Genomic DNA, 23,658 nt, shown 5'->3' with positions numbered 1-23,658 from the left:
TAGAGAATGTGTAAGACCCCAAAAATTTGGAAAGTCATTATGTTGAAATGAAGTTGAATTGAAAGCTTTGACTCCAAATGAAAGTTTATGAAATCAATATTTATGATTAAAGGAAATCTTATGAAATGAAAGAATGATTGAATGATGATGAAAGGTCTTCTTAGACAAATAATGGATTCTATGTGAAAGGACAATTATCACATATTTGAATCAAATGAAAGGTTTTAATGAGCTATTCTACCGAATGATGATTTGATGTCTAAAGTTATATGAATGCTTATGTTCTTATGATATTTAAATATTATTCGATGGGATTGACCTAGCACCGAATATAGCATGCAGATGAGGACTCAACCTAAGGGGTCCTTAAGTAAAGTCTCATGTTGCATTAAATTTGCGCTAACATAAGAGCTCTTTTAGGCTATTTAGGCTAGTGGATCCACAGATTGACCTTAAAGTTAAAGGTAAATAAGTGATTAAAGTTGATAGAGGTCTACCCGGCAAGTAGTCTCGCCATGCCAACATAGGGGGGTATGTTGGATTTCATGTAATAGCTCGCATTGTCTTAAATATTGGTTACGATCATATTCCCACAAAATGAGTGTTTAAAGGTTATTCGCATGAATGATTATGCATGCATTACACTATGTTTCATATTAGATTAATGTTCTAATGTTTCTTAAATGTCCTTGCATGCCTACATAATTAGTACATTCAAAATACTAACATATACTATATTGCCTACATGATATCACCATGTAGGGACCAGTGTTGCTCCTTATTCACATCCACGTGGCTAGTTTGATCCTTGAAGGCTACTAACTTGGTGAGTTCCCATGTTTCGAAAATAATATCCCTTTACTTTTTCTAGATTATGATATGCATAGACTTTTGGTTATATTTTGGTACTTTTGACACTACATTTGAGGGTGAGCTAGGGGCATGTCTTAGTGCTTGCCAAGTCTAAAAAATGTAGCGGTATTGTTTGACAAATAGATGATGCTTTCAATGTTGCTTATGACTTTTGTGCTATGATATTTTCCTTAGTCCCATTATTCTCTTTCCCTTCTGCTTATTATTAAATCTCATTACCTATGGAAAGCTAAATGTATGCTAAGAGGCTAGGATGAGGTACCTTCAGGTGTCTCATTACCGTGTTACATCTAGTCCCTAGGTTTGGGTTGTTACAGAGTGATTATTGACAATAAGAGTCTTCATAAGTCTTACTCCAATGTAAGATGTATGGTGAAACATTATGAAGAATATTATAGAGAGAAATCATGATATACTAATAGTGTTGTTTTAGGCATGTTGAACCCCTCATGGATAAGTAATCTTGAAGGTGCATTTTTATGGATTGGTGGATGGAGGCCTAGTATGGATTTTCATTTGTTATACTAAAAACCAGGCATACAAATTAAAGCTTATCATATTTGGGAAATTTAAGTGGTAATCAACTTGGAAAAGTTGATTAGTTACAAAATAAGACAATAAGGGAAGAAAGAAAGTTAAGTGAAAACTTAGCTAAAGTTCAAGAAAGTGTGGTATATGCATCAATGGTTGAATTATCACATGTTGTGAGTGAATTAATAAGGGAAGAAACAACACAAGTTGTTGGTGAAGAGGAAAAAATTAAGACAAATATTGGTAAAAAAGAGGAAAGTTTATTGGATTTGTTGAAAAACGGTGATGATTTTAGGTTAAGGAAAATTAAAGAGATTTTAAGAATTTTGATATCAATTCAAGGTGTTATTTTCTTGATTATTTCTACTGAACTTCATTTGAGGATTCATGAATGGGGTAAGTGTCACAACCCAACCTAGGGCCTAGCCATAACAAAGCGATTAGAATCCCGAAGGACTCCAACAAGCCTCTTAGCATATCATTTATGAGCATACATAAGGAATTTAAACATTAAAGCTAAAAAAAAGGATATAGAAACCAAAATCTCATATAGAACATAAGTCTCAAAATGGGAAAGTGACAACATAGACTCGTACTATCTAACATGCCTCTAATATTAGATAGGAGAGTGATACAATCTCCTCGCGCACCCAATAGACGTAATGTCAAATGAGAAATAAATGTCATGTCCTCGAACTATGAGGACTCACTAACTTGGAACTAATAGTAGACTTTAGCCAGAGTGGGAGGAGGACGATTGTGATCATCGGTCCCTATATTATGATATAATGTAGGCAAAGAATATGCATTAGTATATGAAATTTATTAAATATGTGAGAATATGCATGAAAAATAAAATCATACATAATCAATATGAATCATGAGATGCAAGACCAATATCTTTAAAGCATGTATAAACTCATAAAAATGGTAAAACATTTATCTCATTGGTCAATGCATCAAAAGAATCTCATAATCATCATAAGAACCCATACCTCTTGTGAAACTATGTGGGATAGGACCTTTAACCGACATTTAAGACTATGTGAGCTAATGCATCGAGACAGAAGAGGCTACCTTGTTAGGGCATACTCCATAAGTAATACTTTAAATTGGGATATGTGGATTCACTAGCTTCGCCATATTGACATATGTAAACCTACACATGCAATGTAGTTTGGGACTAAAGGTTGCTACTAAGATTCCTTTGGATAACTAACTATATTACCAGATAAAAGCCCACCTAAAATTCCTCTCGGTGCTTACTCAATTTCCCAATGGAACTTATAAAACATGATCATAGACATCATAGAGAAAGATAGTAACTACCTATCAGTTCATCTTTACAAAACATCATGAAATATCTTATTTAGCATCATCATAGTAAAGTCATAGGATTCGCTCATCTATCATATAACTCATGCAATATGGGTGTAGACCTTCCATCATTACATATCTTTTATCATAAACATCTTCAAGGACTTAACTTTCCCTATCTTTAACTTTGCATAAAACATCATAAATCATCATTCATAAACTTCTTTGCATAAAATATATTTAATTTATAGCATAAAACTTTCATAAAATATAACTTGAAAATCATGATGATATCTCATAAATCATACTTGAAACTAGCATATATCATAGATTATTGAAATTTATCATAAAATCTCGAATATGATGTAAATTATGCATAATTAGACTAATACCATTGAAGAATATCATATTTGAGAAGACCCAATGAAAATCATGCAATTAGGGCTTTTAATTGAAGAAATCATAATAAGAATGGAGAAGAAATCTTTGGGATTCTATGGGTGAAAGGTACCCATGGATGAAGTCCCACATACCTTAACCTTTATTATCCCTAGATTGTAGAGATTGAAAGCTTGATCTTGAAGAACCCTTTTGAATTTTTTTGAGAGAGAAGAAAACCTTGAGAGAAAACTTGGGAGAAAAGACTTTGGGGTTTTGGGAGTTATGGAGAAAATGCGAGAGTTAGAATGCTCTGGGGTAGTTAATAGGTATGAACTTAGCCCCAAAAACCGTCCACATTCATTAATGATATATAGGAAAACGACTAGAATAACCCTCATTAAAACTAAATTCAAGACCCATAATAGGCCATCACAACGGAATGTGAAGGGTACCACGGTCCATGGTCCCCTTTGTGGTGAAAGACTTGAACTTTTTCTGAAAAAGGCTTGGGAAGTCTACCCAATACGAGACCCACCACGACCCATCATGGGCACCATGATATATGGTGGTACTTCGTGTTTGTTTCCTTAAACTTCAAATTTTAGAGTTTGCAGGGAAGTTTCAGAAGTTCCTCCATGAAGACCTTCACGGTTCTTGGAGGATACTACGGTCCATGAACTTGAGGCGTGAAGAAGATTTTGATAGGGGCCTATAGAGGTGTCCACCATGAAAGCCATAATGGTCCATGGACCGCATCATGATTCGTTCTGACCTCTCGTGATCTGCTCTCAGGATACCACTTAGCTGGGCATGTGAAGACCTCCTAGTGCCCCAAACCTGTCACGACCCAAAAACTGAGGTCATGATGGCACACATCTCAAAACCCAGTCTGATGTGTAACCCTAAAAATAAAACTCGTACAAGACTCCCAAAAGGGAAAGTGATGCCACGATTTAAATAAAAAGAAAAAAAATGAAGAAATTATCCCAAAACCTGGTGTCATAAGTATAAAGACCATCTAATACAAGGTTTGAATCTGAAGATACAACATAAGTCTTTGAATGATACAAAAGACTGAAAAATAAAGATAGACTAGTGACGATCCGAATTTTGGGACCTCACCACTAATCTGAGAATACACAATCCGCTAGAATATTAATTGTCACGTGGGGTACCCCGACTAGTATCTGCATCAAAAAGGGACACAGAAGTAGGGGTGAGTACAATTCACATGTACTCAGTAGGATTTAGCTGACTGAGTATAAGGAATTAATCAAACCTATGAAATAAACTAAGGAACGCATCCACCTACATATAAAAAAGTCCCACTTCAGCATCGGTGCCACCAGTTTATATATATATTGACGCGAGTAAAGTAAATCCATAATAACAGCTCATAATCACAATTAACCAGATAATTCAAGCAGCACAAATATCAATGCAATGTAATATGATGATGTAATGATGTGGTGGTATGGTGGAATCAAGATTGTCGCACAGACTGTCGTATACACCTGCTGAGCTGTGCTACCAAGCAGGGCCCATGGGGGTCTCGCAGACCATATACCTCAATCACAATATCTCATTATCCTTGCCACCTCCTCGTGGTCAATGGATCACAATGCATCCACTACTCTGCCGGAAAACCGCCTCAGTCAGGGACTCAAGATACAAAGGTTGAGATCACAATGCATCCACTACCCTGCCGGAAAACTGCCTCGGTCAGGGACTCAAGATACAAAGGTTTAAAGGTATTTCATTATCTTTCTCAAAAAGAATTTCCATATTTCTCAACTACCCATGTTTCATGATATGATGAATGAGGATGAATGCATCAAAACACATATGGCATGGAAGTAATATTCAACTCACATGTGGTATAAGTTTCAAAGTTCTCAAAACTTAACCTACACATGATATTCACCCTCAATAAATAGTAACGGGAAGGAAACACTTTCTTTTAAATATTCACCCCTTTCTCAACAATATTTCAATATTCAAGTATGCTAAAAAAAACCAACTCAATCTCTCAGGCGGCATCATAAGTCAAATAATATACTCAAGCCTCTCTCTTAGGCAAATCACAAATCACATGCTCTCAAAACAAATAAGATAACAAATAAGGCCCCCACACGGGCTATGTAATACAAATAAACCCCCACACGGCAACACATTAATAAATAAGCCCCCACACGGTCATCACAATATATATAACATTCTCAACTCATACTACAACCCCATCCCAAAGTCTATAACATATGAATAACTAATTACCCCATCTCAATCTCAAAGAAAGATAGCCAAACCTACCTCAATTGCCGAAACCGCACTCGAATACCTCCACCAGATAAGCAACTCTCGAATTCAACACTCGGATTGACAACCCACTATCAACAATAAAACATACACGTCACAAGGAGTTCAATGACACCCATATTGATAGGTTTCGAAACCGGGGGAAAAATGGTCCAAATATTAACTATTTTCGAAAAGGGTCAAATCTGGAAATTTATTGAACAATCCCATTCTATTGGTAATAAGGAACTCCTGGTTGAAAAACCCATAAAAATAGAGCTCAAAATGAGTTGAAAATCACAATTTTCCTTATATTCGGATTAGGGAAGAAACAAAGATTTTTGGGGTTTGAAACTAAAATTTAAGAGTTAAAATCGTCAAAAACTTAATGAAAAAGGAAGGTTTTAGGTCAAAAATCACTTACCCAACACTTTGCCTCGAAAATCTCTTCTCAAATCACCTCAAGGAGTTCAAGAACTCAAATAAATGATGAAAAATATTGAAATGGGAAGAAAGGGGCATTTTTTGCCCAAAAAGTTACTGTTCACGCGTGTTACTGTTCACGCGTGTTTTGTACAAATTTTTGAAAATCACCCTCAAGGTCATTACAATATCCACCACTAAAAAGTATGTTCGTCCTCGAACATAAGATAAAATAAAGTACTTGGGGTCTCAAAAAGCTGAGGGTACCGAGCCTGCATATAAGACTCTAACTCCCAAGTCGCCTCCTCAGCAGGCCGATGCTGCCACTGCACCTTGACCGAAGCGACCTCCTTGGTCCTTAGTCTACGAAGCTGCTTATCTAGAATAACTGTCGGCTCCTCCTCATAAGTCAAATCCGGACTCAACTCTACCGCATCATAAGAAATCACATGAGACTCATTCGGTATGTACTTGCGAAGCATGGAAACATGAAACACCGGATGGACAGCTGACAATTTAGGGGGTAAGGCCAATTTATACGCCACTCCGCCTACTCTCCTCAAGATTTCAAATGGGCCAACAAACCTTGGGCTAAGCTTGCCCTTCTTTCCGAACCTCATCACACCCTTCATGGGCGATATTTTAAGCCACACGCAATCACACACTATGAACTCTAAGGGATGAACCCTCTTATCAGCATAACTCTTCTAACGACTCTGAGCTGTCAATAGTCGACCCTGAATCAAACGTACCCGCTCCACAGCATCCCTAAGTAAGTCAGTATCCAATGCATCAACCGCAACAGAATCAAACCATCCAATGGGTGATCGACACCTACGACCATACAATGCCTCAAATGGTTCCATTTGAATGCTGGAGTGATAACTGTTATTATAGGCAAACTCTGCTAAGGGCAAGTGTTGGTCCCATCGGGCACCAAAATCAATCACACAGGCCCTAAGCATATCCTCCAACACCTAAATAGTCCACTCGGACTGACCATCGGTTTGGGGATGAAATGCTGAACTCATCTCTAGTCGCGTACCCAAACCACGTTGTAATACCTTTCAAAAGTGAGAGGTGAACACTGAACCCCGATCCGATACATTAGAGATAGGCACCCCATGCAGCCTAACAATCTCACGAAGATAGATCCTAGCTAACTGATCCGCATTGTAGCTAGTCTTCACCGGAAGGAAATGGGCTGATTTGGTCAATCAATCCACAATCACCCAGACATAGTCATACTTACCCAATGCCATCGGTAATCCAGACACGAAGTCCATAGTGATACACTCCCATTTCCACTCAGGAATGGACATCTTTTGCATAGGACCACCTGGTTTTTGATGCTCATACTTCACTTGTTGGCAATTTAAACACTTAGCCACAAAATCAATAATGTCTCTCTTCATGCCACACCACCAATAGTGTTATTTCAAGTCATGAAACATCTTTGCCACTCTCGGGTGAATCGAATACTTGGAACAATGAGCCTCCTCCAATATCATACGTACCCATTCACTAACCTTGGGCACACAAATGCGACTATTAATCCTCAAAACTCCTTCCGAATCAAGAGAGGCTGATTTTTCTTCACCACTTAATACTTTGTCTCGAATGGACCTCAACTTTTCATCTTCAAACTGGTGTGTACGATCTGGTCCATCAAAGTAGACCTAGCCTCCAAAGGCCAAAATACCATGATGTGTAGAAATATCAAGTCGGACCAACTGTCTAGCCAATGACTGAACCTCCAATGCCAAAGGCCTCTCCACAGCCTTAAGAAAGGCCAACTAGCATTACCCATGCTAGATGTTTTGCGACTCAGGGCATCCGCTACCACATTAGCTTTTCACGGATGATAAAGTATGGTAATGTCATAGTCTTTCAATAACTCTAACCACCTACGCTATTGCATATTCAGATTCGACTGAGAAAAGATATACTTAAGGCTACGGTGGTCAGTATAGACCTCGCAATGCACTCCATAGAGATAATGCCTCCACAACTTTAGAAAAAACACCACCGCTGCTAACTCTAAGTTGTGGGTAGGATAGTATTTCTCATGTACCTTCAACTGTCGAGAAGCATAAGCTATAACTCTACCTTTTGCATCAATACACCACCCAAGCCGACTCCCGAAGCATCACAAAACACAATAAATGCCATGCCCTCGGTAAGGCTAGAATAGGTGCTGAAGTCAATAATTCCTTGAGCTTTTGAAAGCTCTCCTCACACTCCTTAGTCCACTGAAATGCCACGGTCGTTTGAGTTAGCCTAGTCAATGGAGCTACAATAGAAGAGAATCCTTGAAAAAACCGATGATAGTAGCCTGCCAACCCAATAAAACTCTGAATCTCGGTAAACGACCCATCATGGGCACCATGATATATGGTGGTACTTTGTGTTTGTTTCCTTAAACTTCAAATTTTAGAGTTTGTAGGGAAGTTTCAGAAGTTCCTCCATGAAGACCTTCACGGTTCTTAGAGGATACTACGGTCCATGAACTTGAGGCGTGAAGAAGATTTTGATAGGGGCCTATAGAGGTGTCCACCACAAAAGCCATAATGGTCCATGGACCGCATCATGTGTCGTTCTGACCTCTCGTGATCCACTCTCAGGATACCACTTAGCTGGGCATGTGAAGACCTCCTGGTGCCCCAAACCTGTGTTTTCTAGATTTCATCTTTTGTTCCTTGTTTTCCGACTTTTCAACTTCCGGAGTTTTAAAACATCTCCCCTTAGGAACATTTATTCTCTAATAGGACTCAAACTAGATGAATGGAATATGAAAGGAACATAATAGCCCAACATAAATACAAAACATCTTGATAATGCATAAAACATGAAATCTTTAATCTTAAGTACAAACCTAAATTTAAAACTCATTTCATGAACATGAATGTATATGAAACCACGATAATAACTAAAATACATGATTTGGGATGATTAGATCATAAAGGAACAAAATAGCTCAACTTGGCACAGAAGGAAAGAGATGAGGATATTGGGACATCATATCAGCTTCGGCCTCCCATGTAGCACCCTCATCCTCTTGGTTCCTCCATATCAATTTAAACCTCTTCATCCCTATATGCTTATAATCATATATTGGGCCTTTAACAAAAAATTCTCTATGTTGCGAGCTCATCATTTTGATATAATTTTCTTCATGAATTGCACGGTGTAGATTCATTGGTGTTGTGGTAGGCGAGGTTGGGCTGGGTTGATACTTTTTTAGTCATAGTACGAGCATCAAATCTAGGTAAAACCCTCCTTCCATTTTTCCAGCTTAGATAAGCCACAAATAGTAATTTACTGTGGAAATCCATACCAACTATCAAATTGTCGTGGTAATTTTTATTATTATTGTTTGATTAATATTATCCATATTTTATTATTATATAGGTGATATAAGAAGTAATATTACAATATGAATTCAACAGAAAAATGTATGTTAAGGCTAAGCAATTTTCAGAAAATTTCTTTGTCGTATAGATAATACAATTTGTTCTTTTTTACAATAATAGTTGTTGATGGATTTGGTTGTTGGAGTTGTATATATATATATATGCATGTATGTATGATCTTTCCTCGCTGGTATTTGTCTTATTTAGATGCTACCACATGTTGATAGTGACATAAGAATCTTCTCATATAAATTTTCATTGCTTAGTTGGTAATTGATAGCTTGTTGCCTTGTCAATGCATTAAGGGTTTTGTAGTTAAATGCTTATCATGTAATATTGATATTGGAATCATAATTATTAGCTTAGAGTATAAATTATTATATTGCAATGCTTATGAACTACATGACTTGATTTGGCGTATCTTGTCGTCTATAAAGCAAAAAAATAGAATTGAAATTTTACCTTTCGGTAAATAGAACTGTGACTGCCTATTGAGTTATGCAGGGAGATTATAGGTTTTTAACCTATTTTTTATCGCCCTTATACTTCAATTCAACATATAGATTGCTGTCTAGGTAGCTTAAAATATCACCTTGTTGAAAATTAGAAGATTATTTGCTGCCTAGAGTGGTTATCTCGTCAACTATTGGTATTTGAGACTAAGACTTTGAGCCACATACATATAGATGTGCCTTAATTATTTGTTACCTATAAAGACCATTGAAAAACCTATCTTGCATATAGGTCTATACTTTGCATATAAGAGCTATAAAATGTCGAGAATGACCATATTGAAGCCTATAGTGCTATATTGAATTTTAATAACTTATGGAATTTCCTTATGCCTAAGTTGACATTATTTATCCGTAGATTTTTGTGTGCTTGAGGTGCAGTATTAGTAAATTAGAAGGCTCATATATAGTTATACGCTCAAAAATAGTTACAAGAGTCAAGAAGGCTTAGATGGATCTATATGAGCCCCAAAGGAAACAGGCTCAAGATACAAATACAAGAGCCATGTAAGTCTGCTCAAGATACAATAAAGTTTATAAAAAAATATGGCTAGTTGTCATACCAAGTTACTTGTAGCCTTATTTGATTGTGTTTGTTGTTGTGTTTGATATACACATTCCTAGTTGGGATCTATATTCTATTGTAAGTGATCTCATATTTAGGTATGATGTAATGATTGTTCATATAAGTTTATTACGATCACGTTGCTTATCTTCAAGCTATTTAATTGTTTGTTGTTGCCCCCAGTCTAAGAATTTGACTAGTACCTTTGGGACTATGTACAGATTGGCTAAGGAGATATTAAGACATACATGTTTCTATAGGTTATACATATCACCTATGGGGCTACATTGACGCCTAAGGGGCTATTGGAATATAGTGATTGTATTTGGGGATATATATAGATATCTAAGAGGGTATATACAAATTGTCTAAGGGGATATTTATAGATTGCTTAAAGGTCTATATAGAGATTGTCTTCAGAGATATATAGATATTTCTTTAGGAGCTATACACAGATTGCCTAAGGGTCTATCTATGTATTGCTCAATTTTTCTATTGCATTTCATATTCAGTACAATATTTTATACTGACGCCCCATTATCTGGGGGTCTACATTTTTAGCTATAGGTCCCAATAGACAGGTAAACAGGTTTCCTAAGTAGTATAGTTGAGTAACAACAAATTGGTTAGCTCTACTTCTTTAAAGTTGCTAGTGTTTTGTCATGTTCGGCTGGTGGAAGGTGTGGAGTCCTGTCCCGATCAAGTATATTACATTTAGAGGCTTGCAAACTTTGAATTTTATAGATGTGCATTATCGTCTATGCTTACTTTGTGTTTTATCCTTTTAGACAAAGATTTTTTGTCCTTGATCATATATGATTATATATGTTCAATTTCTAGATACCATGGTAGCCTTGACAACCCACATAACGGTACTATATTATACATATCATGATGGACTCGATGACCCACACATTATTTTTTATTGTTCAATATGAATTATTTAGATTAGCTGAGTTTATAACAAGTTATGTTGAAAGGGGCCTTGCTGACTGAGGGCTTATTTTGTATCACCCCAAAATATTCCAACTTATATTAGTCCAAAAGCCCAAACAAAAGTTGAGAATTTTTGCTTTTGGTGTCCTTTCATGGGTGGAACCTACGGCCTATAGAAGCTTCCATGGATCATAGGTGGGCTCGTGCAAGGAAGTCTTAGATACTGTCTTTTCATGACCTAAGCTAGAACTTAGGTGCGACACAAATAGAATTCTGAGGGACCCCAACCAAGCCCTTAGCATATCATTCATGAGCATACATAAGGTAAGAAAAGCAGTAAAGAAAGACATAGACGGGGAAATAAAGTCTCAAAATGAAAGTCTAAATAAAAGAGATTAAGTCTCAAACTTTAATGAAAGACAACTTAGACTCTATAATATCCAATATGCCTTTACTAACTAGATGGGGACATAATACAAGCTCCTAGATCACCCATGACAACATAAGAAATTCATAAGAATACTAAAGATAAAATAATTGTCCTCGAAGTATGAGGACTCACTAAAAAGTAAAAGTAAAGGCTCGACTCTACTCACGAATAGGAGGTGTGCGATGATCATCTGTCCCTACATTATGATATAATATAGACAAATAGTATGCGTTAGTACATGGAATGCACTAAATATGTGAGATTTATGCATGAAAAATGAATATAGGGCATAATCAATATGAAACATGAGATGCATGACCAATATCTTAAAACATGAGTAAAACCATGAAAACCTTTAAACATCATAATCATATGGTCAATGCATCAAAACATCAACATGATAACTTTATACCTTTTTCATATACCTTGATATGATAGAGGATCTTTAGTCGAGATATAAGACCATACGAGCTATAACATAAAATCCAATGTGCCCCACATCGAGAAAGGGGGGCTACTTTCCCATGGTAGACTTTGTGATGGTAATTTCTCTAACTTTGTGCTATATGCAGATCTACTAGCTACGCCATATTGGCATCATAAACCTATGCAAGAAATATAGTTAGGGACTAAAGGTTGCTACTAGGATTACTTTAGGTAGCTACAATGGCTACCAGACTAAAACCCACCTTAAAGTCCTCTCGGTGTTTAGTCATTATCCGAATAAAATTTCATTAAAACATAGTGATTTACATCATTAGGAAATACAATAAAAGATATCTATTCTCATCATACGAAGATGATATAAATAACTCATTAACATGATTGATTTATAAGAATCCATGTGTTGGTGAGAACTATCTTATCACATCTTTAACATGATTGTGTGAGAACTAACTTATCATAGTTTAGTTTCTTATTTTAAACATCATTCATATTCTTTCATGAGCCATTCATAAGCTTAGCTAAACATTCATAAATATTTCATTGAAATCCCTTGAAATTCATGATCATGGTTCATTGAAAACATAATTGAAACTAGCGTATAGCATGGGTCTTTGAAATTCATCTTTAAATCATGCAATATGATGTAAATTATGCATAACTGGACTAATGACAATGGAATATTTTGTAATTGAGAAGAGCCAATTCAAAATTATAAAATTAAGAATTTTAGAAGAAGAATTCATAAGATATTTTGAGAGAAAACTTAGGACTCCAAGGGTGAAAGTACCCATCTATGAATTCAAACATAACTTTTATCATAGGAGCCCTAAATTGTGGGGAATTTAAGATTTGACCTTGAAGAAATTCTTTGAGTTGCTTAAGGAAAGATAAAACTATTGAGAGAACACTTTAGAAAGAGGATTTTGGGTTTTGAGTGTTTGTGTGAGAATGAGAGGGTTAGGAAAGCATAGGGTAGTTAATAGGTTGGTATAAACCCCTAAAAACTATCTTGTAATGACCTCCAAGGTCATTTTCATACTTTTACATATTTTTACCATTTTACCCCTTCTCATAACTTCTTTATAGCTCTTATGCAATATTGGAATAGGTGGCACGCTCTCCAATGTATTTAGTTGAGTTTTGAGGTGGGTTGACCATTTTTTAGGCTTAAGGCTTGAAAGAGTTGACTTTATTCAATATTCGGAGATTCGGTCATTATATGAAAATTTCAACAGTTCCATCAGCTCCGGAAGGTCCATTTTAGTCTGAAAGAAAGGTTGGTTTCAGTTTTGTTATCTTCATTTTGAGTTTCTGCGATTTGTCATTTTAACATTATAGTTTTGGCCAAGTTTGACTTCGATTAACATTTTAAGTAAAATCGCTAGGATGATAATTCCGTCAATGCGGTTAGCTTCGAAATATCAAGTTTGGTCTAGAACGGCCTTTAGTTTGGTTTTCGAGGTGCTCAAATTGAGCTTTAGGCTATTTGTGTGTTTTGAATGCTTTATTTGGAAAGTATTAACTTTGGTCAATATTTTAATGAAACAACTTTCGTTGGGAAATACGTCGATTCCATTGAGTCCGAAATGCTATTTCTTGTTGGGTAGCATTATCTGAGACAAGGGCCGTGATCGTGAAGGACTAACTCTTTGGTCATTGTTATCACAAAGATGAGTGTCGCAATTGTGAAGGTCATTTTTATTGGGTCTCGCGACCAAAGTCATGTGTCCCATGATCGCGAAGGGTAAATTCACTGACAGTAGTGAATTAAAATGCCTGTTTTCAGTGGGACTTAGAAAAAGAGTGATTTGGAGATCAATTCTTGACCATTTTCGATCATTTTTGTTTCGGTGTGTTGGAAATTCTTGTGGGAATGTTTTGAAACCCTTTATGAGATAGGTTAGCCTATGATGCCTACTGAGTACCTCTTGTTTTGATACTCATACTACACTTCTACATCTTTTTTATGCAACTTCAGTTCGAGCCACCCCCAATGCGCATCTGATCATCTGTAGTTGTGCCAGATCCAGATTATGGTGAGCTCTCCAACGTTCAGAGACATTCTATATTTCCTTATTTTTTGACATGTATTTCTTGTTTTAGATAGTCAGTTCTGCATTGTACCTCTTTTGATAGATTCTTTATAGCTCTTATGCGAAGTCAGGATTGGTGGTACGCTCCCCAAGGTGTTCGATTAATTTTTTATATGGGTTGATAATTTTTTAGGCTTAACACTTGAAAGAGTTGATTTTAGTCAACATCCAGAGATTCGGGCATCGTAAGAGAATTTTGACAGTTCCATCAGCTCTGAAAGGTCTATTTTAATCTAGAAGGAAGTTGGTTTGGGTTTTGGAGTCTTCGTTTTTAGTTTGCATGATTTGTCGTTTTAACTTTAAAGTTTTGGCCAAGCTTTGCACCTCCTTCACCTTGAGTTTTACGGTATGGCACCCTATCCTTAGCAAACTTCTTCCCTGAGCTTTGGCCTTGATGAGAGCATCTACTACTACCAACGGTCCTAGAATTTGAGAACCCACCTTCATATTGGGCCCTCTTAGAATCCCTCATCCTCATTTCTTTGAGCTTTTCTCCTTTAATTTGTTCGGAAAAATTCATAAGCCGAGATATGTCCATCTCCTTAACAAGTATAGCAGTGTGACTTTCCTTAGCAACCAATTCATACACCCCACTATGAATTTACTCATTCGGGCATGTGGATTGGCAACCATTGAAAGAGACTACTTGGATAGTTTAGTAAACTTGAGGGCATAGTCCCTCATCCCCATATTGCCTTGTTGAAAATTTATGAACTCCAACACTTTATTCTCCCTTAACTCAAGGGAAAGAGTGATCAAGGAAAGCAAGTTTGAAAGCTTCTCATTCGATAATACCTTCATCCACCCTCTCCGACCTCCATTAAGTGTACCATAGTTGATAAACACCTTTAAGTTGGTAAGCCACCAACTCCGCTTCTTCTTCCGAAGTCACCCCCATAATACGCACTACCTTATAGACCTCATCAATGAACTCTTGAAGATCCTCATCAACCTTTGAGCCATGAAACTCCAGAGGATTCATTCGTGCAAAGTCCTTACTCTTGAGGCTGGAGTAGGAACATTAGGAGGAGCCACGACACCTTGGTTGGTCAACACTCTGGCTAGCTTAGTGATAGCGGTTCAGAACTCTACATTAGGCACTTAGTCCGGTAGAGGACCATTATCTTAAGGAGCAGGGGGAGCTTGGGCTTCAATATCATTCTCTCCCTTTAGAAATGGTGGTTCTTAGAGCCATTTTTCTGAAAATCGCAAAGAAAGACTGTTAGGGAAAAGAAGTCTTAACGTAAACTCTATAGCACCACATGGATCATGAAAGAGGTGAGAATTCCTAAAATGCTTCATAGCCTCCTACTCATAAGTATGGCGCGCTTCACACCCATGAATAGGACTCTACTTAATGCGGTATGTTGGACACCCTAGAACACTTGGAAAACCTTGTGCTTTGATACTAAGTTTGTCACGACCTGACCTAGGGCCTAGTCGTAACACAGCGATCGAAACCTTGAAGAACTCAAACCAAGTCTCTTGTATATATCATAACCTTCGAATAGGAATGCCTAATAGTTACGTGGATGATTAGGATCTTCAACCTCAACCCCTACATTATGAGATAATGTAGGCAAAAAGTATGCATTAGTGCGTTGGAATGTACTAAGTATGAGGGCGTGACATGCAACGTAAATCATGGAATACAAAGGGTCAAGTAAAACACATGATAAGATAGAATATGTAAATTCATGAGAAAATTATATTGACCAGAGTATTTAAAAACATAAATTCAAGTCATAACATATTTAAGAAATCATACATATGTGGGATAGGAACCATAACCGACAATAAGACCATGTGAGCTATAACATGAAATCTGATGATACCCACATCGAGAAGGAGGAGGCTACTTTGCTAAGGTAGACTCTTAATCATGAACATGTGCTATTTGTGGATCCACTAGCTAGGCCATAAAGGCAACCTATGGTGGCATGTAGTTTATGGGACATGAGGCTGCTACTAAGGCTTTTGGTAGGGCCCCCACCTCAAGTCCACTCAGTGCTAAGTCAAATTCCACGGAATACATATGTAACATAAGATCATAATATCATATATCATAGTCATGATCATAGGCTTGAAAACATAGAGTAGCTCATTCTCATAACATACTTGTAATATGAGAATTGTCCTTTCATCATTACAATTATTTTTGCATAATTCATATAGTTAGGCCTTAGGTCACCACATAGGATCCTAAGTCACCTCACTCCATACCTTGCATGAAATTCATACCTTGAAACATACTTAGAATTCATGATCATCATGGAAACACATAGTTATAATTCAGACTTTGAAAATTCATGACCATAGCTTGAACTTGAAATTAGGGTATGAAATGAATGCATGATCAATTGACTTGAAAATCATGAAATTTACTTGAAAACATGCATGATCATAAACTTTAGATCAGCCCATACATAATTTATATAGATAATATCCTTTAGAAGTATGAATCAAAATACTCATAATTTACATCATAAACCCTGGAAATTAAACTAGGAGAATTCATGGAAAAACTCTTCCATTTAATTCAATAACCATCTATTTATATCAAAATAGTCTCATGATCATGCTTTAAATCAAAATTCATGCAATTAGAATAGAGATCACAAAATCCATAAAATACCATACTTTAATTTGATAGAAAACTTTGAAAAATTGATTGGGCTTCATAGATGAAAGGATCCATGAATCAATACCGACATACCTTAAGTGAGAACACCAATTAATTTGGAAAAACTTGAGAATTTTGATACAGAAATTGAGTGAATTTGCTTGAAGTCTTCAATGGAAACCCTTGAGAGCCTTTTTGTAGAGAGAGAAATATTTGATAGATGAATTGTAGAAAAATGAATAGAATTAGAGGTTTAGGTTAATTTATAGAGTTGAATTACGTCCTAAAAACGTCTAGGTTCATTAACTAATAATTTGGAAAAAGTCTAAACCGCCCTTAAAAAAACTAAATTCGATCAGGAAACCTTCCCAGACTCGGCCAGAACTGCTTCCCAAGTCAACGACGCGGTCCTATCACGGTCTACACTATTTTATGGATTCTTCAAAAATCTTTCTTCCATTTTACGGGCTTTAAAATCCACCGAGACTATTTTCCCGCAGGTTTTGACCCCCAAATCGATATTCCAAACTCTGATTTTCCAAAAAAATTAAGAATAATGCGTTACATGAGCGGCCTATTTCCATGGCATTCTTAAGGTATTTTATGGGATTTTTTAGGGATGTTACAAATATGATGTGTGACATGATCATCAATCTCCCAACACAATCTTTCTATCCTCTTCTTCACTCAAGAGTTTATGAAAGTACGACTACCATCTTTATTTCATGAGAGTCTCCTCAACCAATACTTTTCCATGCTCATCCTTAATGCACTTCACTTAATCCACATCGCGTGCCCTTCTCTCTCACATCTTGGCTATCCTGAACAATTTCCTATCCCCGCCTTTCACTTCTTGTTCAGTATAAAGGTGTTCAAAAGCTGCCAGTTTTGTCATCGAAACAACCGACTTTGCCTCCTTCCTCGCTATCTTATAAAGTTCCCTATTCTCCATTTCCCCACCTCATCCTTGCTTTCTATCATATTTACATACGCTATCTTCTTTGCTTCCACCTTCCCTTGCACTTCCCCATTCCGCCACCAGTCCCCTCGATGTCGGCTACTGCTACCTATCGAAACTTCTAACACTTCCCTTGCTATAACCCTAATACAACTAGACGTTCTATCCCATATAGTGTTCATATCCCCACTACTATCCCAGGCCCCTATATCCTTTAATTTCTCACCCATCTCTAGGGCGCTAGTCGTGGCCAAACTCCCCCATCTGATCCTAGGTCGGTCATCCCCGACACTCTTCTTTCGCATCATTTTGATCCCTAAATACATCACCAAGAGCTTATATCAGGTCATAAGGTTGTCGATCGGAATGACCTTACAGTCTTTGCACAGAACTTTATCATCCTTCCTAAGGAGTAAAAAAATATATTTGAGTCTTAGCCACCGCACTACGGAAGGTTACCAAGTGGTCCTCGTTCTTTGGAAAACTCGAATTGGCTATCACCAACCCAAAAGATCTTGCAAAATCCAAAAGTGAAACTCCTCCTCTATTTCTGTCCCCTAATCCAAAGCCTCCATGCACATCATCATACCCTCCCAAAATAGACCCGATGTGCCATTGAAATCCGCTCCCACGAAAAGCTTCTCAGTAGGCGGTATGCCTCCTACTAACTCGTCCAAATCCTCCTAAAGGCGTCTCTTATCCTCCTCGTGTAAGCCCGCTTGCGATGCATAAGCACTAATAATGTTCAACGTGATCCCTTCAACGACCACCTTAATCGATATCATCTTATCAGTGACTCTCCTAACCTCCATCACCTGATCCCTTAAATTACTGTCTACTAAAATGCCTACCCAACTCCTATACTTCGACCTACCAAAGAACCAAAGCTTATACCCGTCTACCTCCTTAGCTTTAGAACCTACCCATTTGGTCTCTTGTACACAAGCTATATTAATCTTCCTCTTCTTTAGAATCTTAACTAGCTCTATGGATTTTCCCTTCAACGTACTAATGTTCCAAGAACCTAGTCTCAGTTTAGATGCTCCTTTAACCCACTTACCCCTCCTTACCCTCATCCCCATCCCTATCCCTAAGCGAGAACATGACCCTAGTCTACCATCACTATCCAAAGCCATGAAAATGCATATGAACTAATAAATAATTCAAAGGTTTAAAGTCAGCAAAATGTAACTACAAATGTAACTATGTGTTCTTCTTTTTCTTTCTCTGCTCTCTATTTTTGTTCTTGTGTTTTTCTCTATGTGTTTATATGTCTCTGTGTGTCCTCCCCATTTATAATAACCAACCATTAAGAAACAAGAAAATCAACAAAAATGGCCTCCTCTTTTTTCAAAACTTTGGTTTAATAAGTCCATCGAAGAAGCCAATATTTCAAAAGAGATAACAAATTTCAACAAAAAAATCAAACAAAATTTCAACCACCAAATCCGTCAATATTTTCCAACAAATAAATCAATTATTAATTTGGTCGAATAATTCAAAAATTGGTGAAAAAGTCAAGAAACACAACTAAACAAAGGCCTACAATTATGGAAAGAGAGGCCCTTATCAATAAATGTAAAAGAATTATTTCCTTAAACGAATAAAGATTAAATAAGGATAAATTTAAGGGGAAAAAAAGGCTACCTTAAAACCCAAAAATAAGAATTGGTTTAAATTGCAATAGCAAGTTACTTGAAAATAAGAAAAGCTGAAATTTAAGGCCAAAGTCTATTACGTAAGTAGTAGACATGTAATCATCCCTCCAAATAATTAAAGCAACCAAATTATTTTAAACTTTATTTTAAAGTAGTGGGGTACTAACTTTATTTAAAGTAGTGGGATACTAACTTTGTTTAAATTTTAATAAAGGGGCAAGATGAATTATGATAAAGGCCAAAATAAATACTACATGCCAGCAAATTAAGAAAATATTAATTACTAAAATAATTTCTCAACAATCAAGCATTTCAATCAACAAAATATGTCATAATCAGTAAAACACTAAACCTTCTACCTAAATCCAATAGAGAAAATAAAATATTATTTATCAATTAACTAATCAAACAGATACCCAGATTAATACTTTAAAAACTAACTTTGAATTTAACTAAGGAGCATCAAGAAGGCAAAGAATTGAATGAATTAGAGTGACTAAAATCAATCACAAACTAAATTCAAACCTCCTACAATCGATTCAAGAAAGAGTAGTGTATGCTAGTATCAACATTAATAAGAGATTGTCAAACATTTTCGAACCCAATTATATGCAACTCATATCAATATGAGATGGTGATCCGAATAAGCATGATATGTTGGTCCAGTGATCCCACATCAAAAAAGATAAAGCATAAAAAATAAATATTAGCTACTGCATTATCACAAAGAATTGTTGTAATAGAAATCTGCAAACTCTTGAAGTTATACCCGAAATAAGGATACCCGCTTGAATATTTCAACAATGGCAATTGGTAGAGAAGTTGTTGTAAAGCTCCATATTTACATATCCAGGTTATTTAAACACAATAATATGAACATAAGTCATAATGTAAATATACTTGTATAAACATTTATGAATTTCAAACTTAACATGCCATTTAAAGATAAACAAAAAATTGAAAAGTTAAAATATGAACAAACCTGGGACGGATGTTATAGATCCGTCTCTGAAAATGTATACTCATATCTTGAGTTTCGAATGGTCATTTAAATCCTAGCCAGAGTTCGTTTATTATTTTTATTGACACCACTGTGGGCTGTTGTTTGCTAATCTGTTTGTTGTCGCCACTGGAGGATAGTGTTGTTGCTAGTTCGTTGTAGGTGGTTGCTGTCGATTGTTGTTGCAGCTACTGTTGGTTGCCAGTGCTGCGGTTCGTGTTGCTATCGCTGCTGTTGTTCACTTGTAGGTGGTTGTTGTTGTCTTCTCTGGACAGTAGCTCGCCAGGGATAGAGGAGGGAGAAAGGCAATGGGCGACGGCCATGGTTGTTGGTGTAGTGTGGTTGTTATAGCTGTTGGTTGTGGCTGCATGAGGATGGAAGAGAGGTAGAGGCGGTGGTTTTGTTGTGGAATTTTTGCTGGTGGCTATCTCTTGGTGGAGAAGAGCAGCGTGAGCTTGGTTTTGCCGGTGGGGTAGCATGAGAGGAGATATTGCCCGTTTGTTGGTGGTTGCAGGTGATCAGAGGAGAAGAAGGGCGTGCAGTGGATTCTCTTCTCTTTCATAAGAAAATGATGAGGAGAGTTTACAGAGAGAGAGTTAGATCTTCTTATTTTTGATGAGAAGAAGAAAAATCAAAATGTTTTTTGGGTTTGGGTATTTAGAAATAGGGGAATAAGAATGGATTAAATCATGGCCAATGATCAGTATAGATGAACGGATGTGATTAAAAAAAGATTTAAAATTAGGCCACATTAAATTCGATTAGGCTAGAGTTATAATTAATTGTCAAGAGAAATGTATAAATAAATTGAATAAAAAGGATTATGCTTTTAAATAAATTGAATAGATTGCTATCTAATTAATAACCATAATATATATGTTGAATAAATAAAATCATAAACTTTATTAAGTAGAAATATTTTATAAAGTAACTACTTATATATATACTGTGTAAATATATGTACATATGTATATATAACTTACGTATGTATATAATACGTACTAAAAATAGATGTATAATTAATATAGTTAACTAAACAAGTAAAATATATAATAAACTTATGTAATAACCTTTTATATACATATGTACATAAGGTGTATTAAAATATATATGTAATATATATAAGTAAATTAATAAAAATATACTTAGTTGAGTAATATTTTTTATATAAAGAAAATACACACACATATGTAATATATACCAAATAGACACTTAAAAATATTTGAACGTACGAAACTTGTTACTTTTATTTTCTAATTAAGAATACCAATAAAAAAGATAAAAGTAATAATAATAATAACAACAACAACAACAAAATATCATGGAATATAAATGTCAATATATACGAATTATTGGGTAAAACGAAATATAAACTCATTCACTTAGTAAAGAAATAAGTTTTGAGAAATGCCTATATATTAAAATAGTAATCCAAAAAATAGTCATAGGTTAGTCAAAATTGGGTGTCAAAAGTCGTGACAGAGTGATTATTGACAATAAGAGTCTTCATAAGTCTTACTCCAATGTACGATGTACAGTAAAGCATTATGAAGAATATTACAGAGAGAAATCACGATACGCTAACATTGATGTTTTAGGCATGTTGAACCCCTCATGGATAAGTAATCTTGAAGATGCATTTTTATGGATTGGTGGATGCAGGCCTAGTATGGATTTTCATTTGTTATACTCAAAATCAGGCATACAACTTGAAGCTAATCTTATTTGGGAAATTTAAGTGGTAATCAACTTGGAAAAATTGATGAGTTACAAAACAAGACAATAAAGGAAGAAAGAAAGTTAAGTGAAAACTTAGCTAAAGTTCAAGAAAGTGTGGTAGATGCATCAATGGTTGAATTATCACAAGACAAGTTGTTGACAAAGAGGAAAAAATAAGACAAATATTGGTAAAAAAAAGGAAAGTTTATTGGATTTGTTGAAAAACAGTGATGATTTTAGGTTAAGGACAATTAAAGAGATTTTAAGAATTTTGACACCAATTTAAGGTGTTCATTTTTTGATTATTGATGCTGAAGTTCATTTGAGGATTCATGAATGGGGTAAGTGTCACGACCCGACCTAGGGCCTACTCGTAACAAAGCGATTATAATCTCGGAGGACTCCAACCAAGCGTCTTAGCATATCATTCATTAGCATACATAAGAAATTTAAATAATAAAGCTAAATAAAGATACAGAAGCCAAAATCTCATATAGAACATAAGTCTCAAAATGAGAAAGCGACAACAGAGACACATACTATCTAACATGCCTCTAATACTACATGGAGGCATGATACAATCTTCTAGCTCACCTAACAGACGTAATGAGGTATAAGTGTCAAATGAGAAATAAATGTCATGTCCTCAAACTATAAGGACTTACCAATGAGAAACTAATAGTAGAGTCTAGCCATAAGCAGGAGGACAACGAGCGTGATCGTTGGTCCCTATAATATAATACAATGTAGGCAAAAAGTATGCATTAGTACATGAAATTCACTAAATATGTGAGAATATGTATGAACAATAAATATAGGAAATAATCATTAAGAATCATGAGATGCAAGACCTATATCTTTAAAACATCTCTAAAATCATAAAAACGTTAAAACATTTATCTCATTGGTCAATGCATCAAAAGAATCTCATAATTATTATAAGAACTCATACCTCAACTGAAACTGTGTGGGATAGGACATTTAACTAACATATAAGACCATGCGAGTTAATACATTGAATCCTATGACTCCTGCATCGATACAAGGGAGACTACCTTACTAGGGCATACTCCATAAGTAACTCTTTAAACTGTGTTACTTGGATCCACTAGCTTTTCCATATTGGCATATATCAACCTATGCGGGTAACGTAGTTTGGGACTAAGGTTGATAATAGGATTTTCTTGGATAACTAACTGCGTTATCGGACCGAATCCAACCTAAAAGTCCTCCCGATGCTTAGTCAATATCCCAATGGAACTCATAAAACATGATCATAGACATCATAGGGAAAGATAGTAACTACCTATTAATCCATCTCTACAAAATATCATAAAATAGCTTATTTAGCATCATCATAGTAAAAACGTAGGATTAGCTCATCTATCATAGAACTCATGCAATATGGGGGTGGACCTTCCATCATTACATATCTTTAGTCGTAAACATATTGAGGGCTTAACTTTCCCTATCTTTAACTTTGC

The 23,658-nt window shown here is 35.9% G+C and overlaps 2 pseudogenes; both read left to right on the top strand.

Annotated features, from left to right (window-relative positions):
- The first annotated feature begins 1,242 nt into the window (after positions 1 to 1,242).
- LOC129903689 (protein DELAY OF GERMINATION 1-like) lies at positions 1,243 to 20,936 on the top strand (annotated as a pseudogene).
- Positions 20,933 to 22,538, top strand: LOC129903688 (protein DOG1-like 3; annotated as a pseudogene).
- The last annotated feature ends 1,120 nt before the right edge of the window (positions 22,539 to 23,658 follow it).

This window comes from Solanum dulcamara, chromosome 9 (assembly GCF_947179165.1).
Source record: "Solanum dulcamara chromosome 9, daSolDulc1.2, whole genome shotgun sequence".
NCBI classification, from domain to species: domain Eukaryota; kingdom Viridiplantae; phylum Streptophyta; class Magnoliopsida; order Solanales; family Solanaceae; genus Solanum; species Solanum dulcamara.
This window is presented reverse-complemented; position numbering and strand designations above follow the sequence as displayed.